Source organism: Pholcus phalangioides, unplaced genomic scaffold (genome assembly GCF_987345545.1).
Source record: "Pholcus phalangioides strain wild (caught in Gottingen) unplaced genomic scaffold, Ppha-v1.0 ptg000016l_1, whole genome shotgun sequence".
Classification (NCBI taxonomy): Eukaryota; Metazoa; Arthropoda; class Arachnida; order Araneae; family Pholcidae; genus Pholcus; species Pholcus phalangioides.
The window spans coordinates 1,246,586-1,259,085 of NW_028301609.1; the positions used below are offsets into that span (position 1 = coordinate 1,246,586).

General features: G+C 39.4%; 1 long non-coding RNA gene across 3 annotated transcripts in view; it reads right to left on the reverse strand.

Annotated features, from left to right (window-relative positions):
• Positions 1-1,640: 1,640 nt before the first annotated feature.
• LOC149074857 (uncharacterized) overlaps positions 1,641-12,500 on the reverse strand; it is a 164,880-nt gene continuing 154,020 nt past the window's right edge. For all 3 annotated transcript variants that reach the window (XR_016194297.1, XR_016194296.1, XR_016194298.1), the window contains exon 4: positions 1,641-1,845. This is a non-coding gene — a long non-coding RNA (uncharacterized LOC149074857). The remainder of the gene's footprint in view (positions 1,846-12,500) is intronic.

The window sequence follows — 12,500 nt, forward strand, 5'->3', positions numbered from 1 at the left end:
AAATGTATGTGTACGTTTAGCGAACCTGTCGTAAAGTTTGTTTCTGTGTACTGCTTGTTATGTGCAGTGCTGTCATCTGCAATCAATTTTTTATTAAACTATGAGGTTTTTCCCTCAACTCATAGAGAGTGAAGCGTAATGAATGAATAATTGTAACGTTGTAGGCCTGTTGCTCTCTGCGGCGAGACTTTTTAACGGGGAGATCGGCTCGCATTCGCGCTTCGAAGTTGGGAACCGCAGAAAACCAACTTCAACTCGGATAGACTTGGAGGATATAGATTTGGGGAAAATATTTTTAGGAAGTTAATTTAGCATTATTTCTTATGGTCTTATTTTTTTTATGGTGGCAGTTTCTCACAGACAAAAAACACTTTCTCTGAATAAATTTGCATAAAACAGCAAAATTCTTGTATTTCTTAAGAAAAAGCCTGACCCATGGGCCGTCTTGAGATCATCGACGGCGTAGGGGAGGGAAAGCAAAACGATTTTTTTGAGGTGCCTTATCAGGGTAGTTACGTATTAGCTATATGATGAATACTATAATGATACCTACCAGTTTCTATACTAATTGTGGAAAATTGTAACCTTATCTCGATATCATGAGGTGCCTGGGTGGGAACATGAGTTGAGATGGCATTGGCCAGAACATATAAACAGTATATTCAATCAAATTTTAGGATTTGTATTCAAATTTTTATTCTTATAGAAGAATAATAGCTATCATGACTAATAACTTAGGGTATTATTTAAAAAATGCTCTATAAAATATGCATTTATGCTCTTAAAAAACTAACTATGCCCTATAAAAATAAAATACATTTTTATCTCAAATAACATTAGTTTCTGCAAAATGATATGATAATGAGAAGTGTTGATGCTGTTTAAACTATTTTGAACCATTACTTATTTGTATGAACAGAAATTTTTCCCTTTATTAAATAATCTCATTGAGCCAAAATTTGCCTCAAAAATTTTCCCTTTTGAGCAAGTTATTCCCTATTAATTAACACCTAATGTGCTGCCATCTGTAGATAAAAATACATAGTCAAGTAGTGTATTTAGCTTTAGAAAAGCGCAAAATTAAAAATTACATAAATACATTTTTTTTATTTGATAAAAACTCTCAAAATTTCCCACAAACGCTGAAAATTTCCCCTCCATTTACCAATTTTACCCAGTTCTGCGAGCTACAATAAACGCCACCCCGATTCAAATGATTAATCTATTTACAGCCACACACACCAGTGTCATTGAAGGGCTAATATTTTTATGCTCCAACAATGTAATGTCATTTGCTGATTGGTTGAAAAACTTGAATTTCAGGATTCTGCAACCAATCAACGACGACGTTCCGTTTTCAATGACCATAAAAATCCTAGCCCCTAAGAGCTCTCGTCAGAGATGGGAATCTCAAAAACCAGTTTGCACCGGGATTGGAATAGCCAGGAAAAAAGTTCCTTTTTTTTTTATCGAAAATCATGAAATATGCAAAATATGCCGTAACATTTTTGAAAATATGCTCTATCACATAAAAATAGCGAAATATGGAAAAAACATAAAAAAATATGCAAAGACATAGAAATCCGCGCCCTACTAATAACAAATGGGAAATGCATCGGAACAGGAAGAAAATTGACACGAAACAGACATGAAGGATTTAATTTCGGCAAACTTCCAGGCAAAAATCACAGTAAAATTTGTTAAAATTTTACGAAATATTTTCCATGAATTTTTTTTTTTCATTTTATAGTTTGGCAACAAAAATTATTTGCATTATTTAACGCGAATGCGTTTCTCCTTCGCCAATCAATGACCATCAGTGGTGTTCATAACGGCATCACCAACCTGAAACAAAAGAAGAAACAAATCTAAATAGACACCATCAATTTGACAGGAAAAGATTTTAAAAAAGTAAAACAATTTGCTAAATATAGATTAAAAAAATTTATTTCAATGCTTAATTCCTTCGATTCTGAAAATCAAATTCGGAAACTCCAAATTAAGGGCCACATGCCTCTGTTCCGCATCATTTATCTTTATCCACAATAGATGGCGCCACTATACTCGAAGAATTCTACTGTTTTGCGATCAAATAATGTGGTCGTAGGGTTATCAAGTCTGAAGACTGAGAAAGGTATAGCCACAAGAATAAGGGCTTATCCAGTCGTCTTTTACAGAAAGGAGGACGACAACGCACGTAGCCTTAGTGACGTCGCTTATCCCAATTTTCTCCAACAGATGGCGTCACTATTCCGACCAATAAAACCGGTCACAACAATAATTTTTCCCAACTTCAAAACAGAACCGCTAAGAAAAACAAACAGAAAAAATTCTGGTAATATTTTGGAGGGCTATTGGTGAATGCGTGTGGGTAAAGAAACAAAAAAAAATTAAATCGATGAAGAAATTTATATTTCAAAGTGCAGAAGAAAAAAAATTTCCCCAGAAAAAAGGAAAAAATAGTTCTGGAAACCTTTGAAAGGAGGAGAAAAAAAGGCAAATTTTCAGAAACGTAAAAGGATGCTCGAAATGACATCAAAATGGAGGACAAGTTCCCCTAAAGGAGAATAGTTGGTAACCCTACACATGCGCATGCACTCTTGGCCAAGTCGTTTACGTATTTTACAACATATGGCACCTCTGTACTCTCTCCTAACCTAAATAGAGACGGTATAGGAATATGCAATGTGGTAAATGTGATAAATTAGGTTATTATTCATAATTGCCGACCATTTTGGTAAGTTTTTCTCGTGATATTTCCCTACATTTATCACTCCCAATGACGATTATGCATAATAATACAAAAGCGTCGTTGGTAAATTTAATAAACAATAAAAGAATTTCCGCTTTCATTACTACTTTACCGCACACCAACTCCTGTCACATATTGCCATACGTAGGATTACCAACCGCCGTCCTTTATTCCCTCCTATTTGATGTCAGTCCAAGAGTCCTCCTAAGTTTCGGAAAATTCACCTTTCTGTGTCCTCCTTTTCAGGTTTCTGTTTCTTTTGTTTTAGCGGCGGGACGGGGGCTCAGAAAAACGAGAAGCAGTTGAATTTTTCAAGAATTTTCCAGTTGGGGCCTCAGAAAAATCATTTGGTCCGGGGCCCCATGATGCTCTTAAGACGGCCCCGGGTAACCCTAGCTATACGGAAATTTCCAACTAGCGGAGCTGGGTGGGAAATGAAGGCGCCATCTATCGGTGGTCGCATCAGGCTCGGTTGGTAAAGAACTTGTTTCTGATGATCTTTTGGATGGATTCGAACCCAAATACCACTTTCACTGGCAACGCATAATACCCATGGTAAACATAATAATCGTACTAAATTCATCACACTAGCCCAGTAATTATGCAAAATCACCATTTCGTCTTGGCGAATACGGTGAATTGTTGGTCTCATTGCCGTGATAAGATTTATTATTTGGATGACCGCACTTGTGGGGCCAGAGTCTGAACCGGGTATAGGCCTAATGAACTCTGATTCAACGAAATTTTCCGAACGCTCACGAAATAACTCATATTTGAAGAATCCTGAAATCGACCTCCATATAATGAACTCTCCTATTAAACAAATTTTACGATCGCACCCGGATATAACGAACTATAATTTAACAAATTCTTAGATTTAACAATTCTTTACAAGTTTTTGTGCGTATATATAAAAGCGGACCAACAATATAACACGAACCCCAATTTAAAAAAATTTTACGATTGCACCCGATATAATGAACTCTCAATAATTAGCAACCTTAACTATAATCAACGATACTTGGGTATTATTTAATAATCACCGGTAAAGTGATAATTCTTTTTAATATTCATCCAATTCACCCGAGCCACTTGGGTGTTATGCATAACCACCGGAAAAAAGTGACAAATTTATCAAACCTACAGAGACAGTTATGCATAATAACCGAAAATCATATTTGCCGTAACATATACAGTGTATTTTTGGGCGTAACCCTACACCCTAACAATTAGCACAAGAACATGAAGCTACGCGTGTTGAATGCGTATGCCTATCTAATTTTTTTGGGTAACGCTTAACTATTTTTTATACACACACCTATACAGCAGAGGTTTCTAACGTAGAGTTTCTAGCGGAATCCTTGATGATAATGAATAGTTATCCAAAAAAAGCGAGTTCCTACTTCCCAACAACATCATAGCCCCAGGGCAAAAGGAAAGAGGGCTTACGTACAACCTCTTAATTTACATATTTATTGACATAAATTATTGTGCCCGATCTTATCGTGGGAGCTCCTATTCAACTGATGCCCCTGCATCGCCCCCATAAGTGGGTGGTATGACAGGGTTCCCGCCCGTGGGGCCCCAGATGATTCTCATTAGATATGCGATTCTTTTTTTGTTTTTTCACTCTACTAATTCATTTTAGAGGAGGACCTGTGAAGAGTCTGACCTGTATGGCCCAACCGAATAGTTCAGCCTATGCGGCCCTACTACAGGATGTGGGCCATGGGTCTCCGTGTCGTGCCCGGTTTAACTCATGGTTGGGACTCACGAGCAGGGCTGGAACTGGAGGGGGGGGGGAAGGGCAACTGCCCCCGGGCGGAAATTTTAGGTGGGAAAATTTTAAAGTTGTGGGGATGGCGGAAAAAATCCTTTTTACGGCCCTGCTCACGAGGTTGGAGCACTATCAACTTTTTCGGAGGAATATTCACGAATCAAGATCTTTGATTACAACCATCACCAGAATAAGAGCTCCCGTACAAGAACGCTGACACATACGCTGCCAATATGCTTTAACTGAAATGATCATGAATGGTAATCATTGTGAATCATAGAGTGTTCATCCGAGTTGTCGATGAATATATCTCATGGGTAAGAATTCAAGCATCTGTCCCCAAGTGGTTTAAGAATGACACCGGTGGTTCACCATGACCCCAAGGGTAGAGCTGGCACAGCCTCTAGCACGGGGGCCCAGGACAAATATTTCTTTCGTGAGGTTTTTTTTTGCAGTAAAAATTTACTATAGAGGAGGCCCACCAAACATCTCAGTGTTGGGGGGGGGGACTGGCCTGGCCTGGCCTGGCTGTATGATTGGGGGCGGGGTATGAGTTGTGGGGACATTTGTTCCGGGGAAAGAACAAATGTTATTCTTACATGAAAAATGTGCCGTCTTTTATTTCACCTGAACTGACCAGTTTCTCCGCGCACAGAATTCTGATATCTGTGCGGAATGAAAAAATATCATGTTACCTTATACAATATGGGGAATTTCTTCCGTTCAGCGAAAACTCTATGTACACCTTATCTTCCACACTGAAGCATTCTCACACTCTATAAACGTCCATATTTTGTAAACTTATTCACCATGAAAAAAAAAATGGTGCTTTTCTTAATCGCTTTTGTCCGTAACTAACAGACTGATAAAAATATAATTTTATCAGCCAAAGTATGCTTTCTAGAAAATAACTGTACAGTGCAGTGAATATAATATTGTGAAACCTCATTGAACTGGAACCCCTTCTGCCACCTATCAGATAAAAAAACCCAACTGTTATGATTCTTCGATTGGAATTGGTGATCGGTTCTTGATTGATGTACCGCATGCAAAAAAAAAAACACAATATAGTATGATATTAGTAAATATTTTATGAGCGATAATATTAGACGAATTGTTAAGTTCTCGTCGAAATTGCAACAGTTGTGTGTGTGTGTGTGTGCGGTGAACTAAGGTCAGTAACAGAGTTTGATCCTCCTTGTCTTCCCATGATTGTAATCAAAAAGGCATATTAAACCAGAAAGGGGTTGATTCCGGTTTATATGCTTTTTGATTACAATTACAGAATCAACGAAAATTCGGAACCTAAATTGAGAAAAACATTCCAGAATCTCAAGGAATTCCGGGAGGGAGGGAGGAGGGCGTGCCTATGTTTGATTTAGAACGCTCCGCTGGGGCCAATGTTGACCCCTTTTAGGTGCTTCTCCCCGCAAAGGGTGCCCTTCCTCCCCGCTATCATTTTCGGACCAGACCCCCCTACGTCTTCTCCAACATTTCGCATTAACACTGGGGGTGAGCATCAAGATAAATTATTCAAGCATTTTCGGGTAATCCAGTCAAAACGAAATTCATTTCCCGTAATTACACGAAAACGATCGAATCGAACAAACACAAGATGAATCAGAAGCATCGAGTAATTGAATCGATCTCGTTAATACCCTCCTCCAAAAACACAAATCAATTCTTACCATTTCCCGTTTAGTTACTAAACGAATGATACACACCAACAACAACATCAGGCCGTACATCAACTGCATTCTTCAGAGTCGATTTTTACATCCAAACTCGAGAGGAATTCACACGATTTCCGAGACTTTCGACGACGTCTTTTTGGACGTTTTACCACAATCTCTCTCTCTGTCTGTCTTTTGCGGATTCCATTAATTAATTCCAACGTCTCCTGAGAGACACACTCGAGCAGACTTTTGACAAAAATTCAAGAAAAACGGACACTTTTCCCCTCTCTTTCCTGCTGAAGACACGGAGCAAGGAGAGTGAGGATAAGATTTTTACTCTCCGCGTGTCTTTTATCCTTTGTTTTTCCAACGACGTCTCCATCTTTCTTCTCTTCGCCGCTCCTTTCAGCCCTCGACCAACAGTTTTCTTTGCTTTTTGAATGAATCCCCAAGCCATGAAATATTCATAAGGTTTTCCTTTAAGGTAATTAACTTCTGTAGCGTATCCTCCATTAGGCTCAAAACTCAAAAGAGAGAAGCCGCCTTGACACATGTGGATAGGTGCGTAATTGACTTTAATCTGTTCCCTGAAGGGAAGCTTCATGAAGAGAGGCTGTGAGACACACACGCACAATCGACGGAAGCAACTAACTCTCACATTTTTAAACCGAATATTTACAAAAAACAGCAAAAATTTTGATCTTCCCTTCGCTCTATTTAAAGTTTTTCCCTAGTAAAAACATCTTTTACCCCCAAAAAATATCTGTTTGATAATATCGACGCTTTTTTTCATAAAAGAAATGTTTTGATAATATTTACTCAAATAATAACAATATATTTCTCTCTTATCTTCATATTTTCTGTCAGTAAACCGTATTGCAGTCGTTTCTCAAACTTATGGTCTGCGTACCACCTCCGCGCAGGTAGATAAACTAATTCTAATTGAGTGAAATACACGGTGCCACATAAATTCGTATATAAATAGGATTAAAAATTCATAAAAGCTGAAGAAATTGGTATATTTGAATGCCATTTGCGAAAAAGGTTAGTCTCATGAAGGAGCCGCTGTGGTGGTCGAGTGGTCATAGTGACGGACTCGCATCGCGGGGACCCGGATTCCAGCCCCCACCGTCGCCACAGTGGTGGTCGGCTGAAGTTGGTTTTCTGTGGTTCCCAACTTCGAGGCGCAAATGCGAGCCGATCTCCCCGTTAAAAAGTCTCGCCACAGAGAGCAGCAGTCCTACAAACAGTACAAATATTCAGTCACTACACATCACTCACTTAACCTCTGAGATATAGATGGCAGCACTGAAAAATCATACACAACACTAGATACGCACTCACACTTCCGGCACAACTCACTAGGTAGCAAATTGCCTATGGCAATAGACCTGAGTTGTGCTCGGTGTGGGGGGGGGGGACTTTTTTTTGTGAAGAAAAATAATTAGTTCAAATGTCTGTGCGATAGAGGTTGCTGCATGTAATTCCGATAGGAGTGATTGGGCCTGAACAACACCTTCTATAGCAGAAGGTGTTGGCCTGAACCTTTCTTCAATCCCTTCTGCCTCGAAACGTTCGGCTTCAACCGACGATTTGTGGCTGAGATAGAACACACTCCGCTAATAGTGCTTTTTTTATCACCAATGCAAATTTCGCAATGAGAGCTACGTAAGGCCGCTGTGGTGGTCGAGTGGTTATAGTGACGGACTCGCGATGCGAGGATCCGGGTTCGAACCCCACAGTGGTGGTCGGCTGAAGTTGGTTTTCTGTGGTTCCCAACTTCAAGGCGCAAATGCGAGCCGATCTCCCCGTTAAAAAGTCTCGCCACAGAGAGCAACAGTCCTACAACGGAAAATCATTCAATCATAACACTTCACTCATAGTTTGAAAAACTGGTGGCAGATGGCAGCACTACACATAACAAGCATTACAGAGAAACAAAACTTTCACTACACGTACACGCACATTCCCGCATGTACCGATTCGTTGGGGGTTCCGCTGGGGGTTGTGGGCGGGGTGCATGTGTGGTGTAGCAGTAGTAGGTAGGGTAAAAAAGGGCTCGGGGATCCATGATGTTCTTAAGTGAGCCACCTCGTTGGGCAATTTGCCTGTTGTGGTGTTGTATTTGTATTTGTAACCGCCAGTAACTGAAAAATTCAGCGATGAGCGGTTAATCGCACACCTCGAATTTTATAGGACTCTAATTTGCCATATAGACTTCCAATGATTTGCTTCCGTTCCTTCTATTGACAAAAATTTGAACTAATTTTTCTTTTCTGTACCAAAAATAAAAATCCTCCTTCATGAGAATAATTTTTTCGCTTTCAGACACGTATACCAATTCCAACTTTCACATTTTCAAACCGAATATTTGCAAAAAACAGTTGAAATTTTGCGCCCTCCCCTGTATTTAAATTTTTCCTTTTCAAAAAAGTTTTTATCTTCAAAAAATATATTTTTAATAATTTTTTTCTCTCGAAAGAAATGTTTTAATAATTTTCCAAGTATTGTACCGTTATTTCCTCACTTGTTCCCTTATTTTCTGTTTTTGTATTGCAACGTTTCTGAACCAATGGTTCGTAACGATGGCACATTCGTAAGCGGACTATAAACTAATTCTAACTGAATGAAATAATATGCAATTATTACAGTTGATTATTAGCAATATACCTTATGGCAGAGCAACAGCAATACCTTATTACAAAGAGCAACAGAGAGGCCTACAACGGTTCAAGTCAGTCATTATACTTCACTCATATTAAACATATAGAACTGATGGCACATGGCAACACTATACATAACAAGTAGTACACAGAAACAAACTTCATGGTAGGTTCACAACACGCATACACACATTACGTAGAGGAATACGAGGTGCATATTCAGTTAAGACGTAGTAATAACTTTAGGGGCCGGCACCAGGCATGAGGCGGCCACATAGGATAGCATGTTTTATGACAGATTTATTATGACGGTGTTTCATTCGAAAATTTTACTCATCGAAATAATTTTAAAGGGAAAGCGCGAGTGATAAGTAAGATAAGGTGTACTTTTCAATAATTTTCAGTTTTGAAATGCTATCCAACGCTTTGCTATTCAATGCTTAGTTCATATCAACACACCTCCTCTCTTTCCACTTCCAAAAAATGCCAACTATCTCTAGAGATGGGTTGTGAAAAAAATTAGGCTCCTTCTGTTTTTTGTTAAGGATCTTTTCTCTCACTGTTTGTTTATCAATATTTTTCAATTCACTTTCTTTAGTCAAATCCTTCAGCACAAGTTTTGATTCCTTGTTCATCTTTCGACAAATGCCTCTTTCAGCGAAAACCATACTAGAAGAGTCTCTCTCTAGTGTGGTGCTGTTTCGGCTGCGGAATGTTCTGACAGATCATGTCTGTACACGTATATCTGTTCGCTGTATCAGGGGTTTCCAAGTTTCCCGCGAAATCCTTGATTGTTATAAGGCTGTTCGGTGGAACCTTCGATGGTAATGAGGCTGTTCTACAGAACTCAAACAAATTTTTGGACATTTATCCTGAAGCGGATCTTAGTCAAATGAGGTCACGGATGCAAGAGGAAACGTTGGGTTCCCATAAATTAGGAAAAGGTGTAAAATTTGGGTTTTTTCGGGGCCCTTCAGAAGTCGGGTGCCCGGTGCGCCCGCCGTTAAATGTATTTATCCAAAAAAAAGTGTGTCTCTACTGCCGTCTCAACTCGTCGTCATAGCCGTTCATAGTCACCGTCGTTCATAGCCCCAGGAAAGAATGAAAGAGGGCTTGGGAACCACCTCTTAATTTACATATTTATTTCCATAAATCTTTGTGGCAGATCTTATCGTGGGATCTTCTATTCAATTGATGTCCCTCCCCCCACAAGAGGGTGGGTCTGGCAGGGTTCCTGCCCGTGGACCGAAGATAATTTTCATCAGATGTGATTCTATTTTTGTTTTCATGCTACCAATTCATATTAGAAGGGTCCCGTAAAGTCTGATCGGGGGGGCATCAAACATTTCTGCCTAGGCGCCCTAATGCGGGATGTGGTTCCGTGGTTCTCCGTGCCGTTTTCACGAATCAAGGTCTTTGATTATAACCATCACCAGACGATTTGCTTCATGCGACAGAGCTTGGGTGTCTCGCGGTTTCTCCAGTCTCCATCACCAGATGAAAGGCAAGAACTCTGTATAAGAGTTCTTCGTATAAGAACCCGTACAAGAACTCTGACACATGATTTTAACTGAAATAATCATGATGCTAATCATCGAATGTTCATCTGAGCGGTCGGTGAATAACTCCTGAGCATGTAATCAAGCATCTATCCTCAATGGTTTAAGTGAGCACCATGATCCCAGCAAGGATAGGGCTGGTACGGCTCTATCACGGGGGGGGGGGGGGGGAAACCAAACGTCATTGTTTTCTTTTAACACTATAGATTCACTATAGAGAGGCACGTCAATGAAATTTCCCATCTCCGAGAAATTCTAGAAAGGAGGCAAAAAGCCTCATTGGATACGTTCTTTTTAAAATCACACAAAAAGAATAAGAATGCAAACAACAGTGAGTCCGTAAATCGTCCAACACGAGATAGTTCTCTTCTCGTTTAGAATAAGTTGATTTGTATACATTATGTTATCGTATGTTTGGTTATGGTACTGTACTATATATGTATAATATACAGTATATATTACTAATATATGTATATACTGTACATATTTCACTTGAAAGCTCTAATTCTTCACCTCTCTTTCTGTGTGTGTGGCCCCCTTCAGCACTTGTCGTGGCTCCCCTTTCAATTTGTGGTCCCCTTTTAGTGTATCCCAGGGCTACAAACGGGCCACATGGCATCAGGTTGCGAACTACTGCAATTATTATAAAATAACATGCAAAGAAAAATCATTTCACTAAAACTTTTGCTGTCACCTATCGAATAAAACTGTTATATTTTTCCGATTGAAGTTGCTAATTGACTTCTGAATGGCGTAATAAAGTAATAAAAAAAATATTGTATCATATTAATAATATTTTAAAAACTAATAATATATATAAAATAATCAAATTTAATGAATAAATTTTGTCAGTTGATGTTTGTATACAATAATATATTATCAGAAAATTTTGTCAAACACGACGTCTTTCTCTATAAGGAGCAATTGAGGTCAATGAGAACGGAAAGCACAGTAAATTGCCCTCACGAAACAAGGGACGGCTCTACTTTGCATGCTTACTCATATTAATTTACTTTTTAAAATTATTGACTGTCAACATTTTAGAGCAAATTAGATAATTTAATAAATATTATTATATAGAAAAATATTTTATTACACTATATTATATTATTTTTTAAATATAAGTTCACTAATTATAAATCTTTCACCAATGTCAATTAAAAAATCATATTAGTTTTATTCGGTAGATGGCAGCAGATATTTCAAATCAATAATTATGCTATTACTACAGTGGTTTTTAACATGGTGCCATATGGCAGTGTTTCTCAACCGCCGCGGCCCGGTACTGGGCCGTGACTGATCTGCCGTTTGATTTTCTCCCATTCATTTTCCATTAGTCGTGTATTTGACCGGGCCTTCCACTTACAAAAATAAATGAAACCGGGCCGCGGGCTTCCAAAGGTTGAGAACCACTGCCATATGGCATAGGCGGAGATAGACTTGGAAGTCTGGGGGGGGGGGGCAAGATGATGATGATGACAATTCATATATGCATACATACATTAGATCAGTCGACTCCATCTTTGACGCTATGGGGACGGGGGGCAATGCCCCCCCCCCGTATCTCCGCCCATGCCATATGGCCTTCTAGCTCTCTGGAATATTCTGGGGGGGGGGGGGAAGCACAGATGAAGGGAAACCACGACAAGTGCTGAAGAGGGCCCCTCAGAGAGAGAGGTGATAGATTTCAAGTAAATAATGTGTGGTGGGAGAAAATGTTATTACTTTCTGAATCCAGCACAGCATGGAACCTGGACAATCTAAATCCGCAGGTCCGTATGGGCAGGGCCTGGGAAGTCATATTCCCCATAGGGGTGCACATGATGAGATCTGGTACTACAATTTCTGGATGTAATTAATATGTAAGCTATTACTTCTCTCCAGCCAAGTAAGGGTGACCCAGAACACTTTGTCAGTGCCGTCTTAATACGTGGGCCTACCCTGGAACGACCCGGGGGCCTCAAGTTTGAAAGGGGTGCTCATGATAACGGTATTTGGTCAAAATGTTCGAGAGCTTCAATATGTGAATAGCATACCAGACAGGCATTTCTATCCAAGTACGGGGCCTTAGAA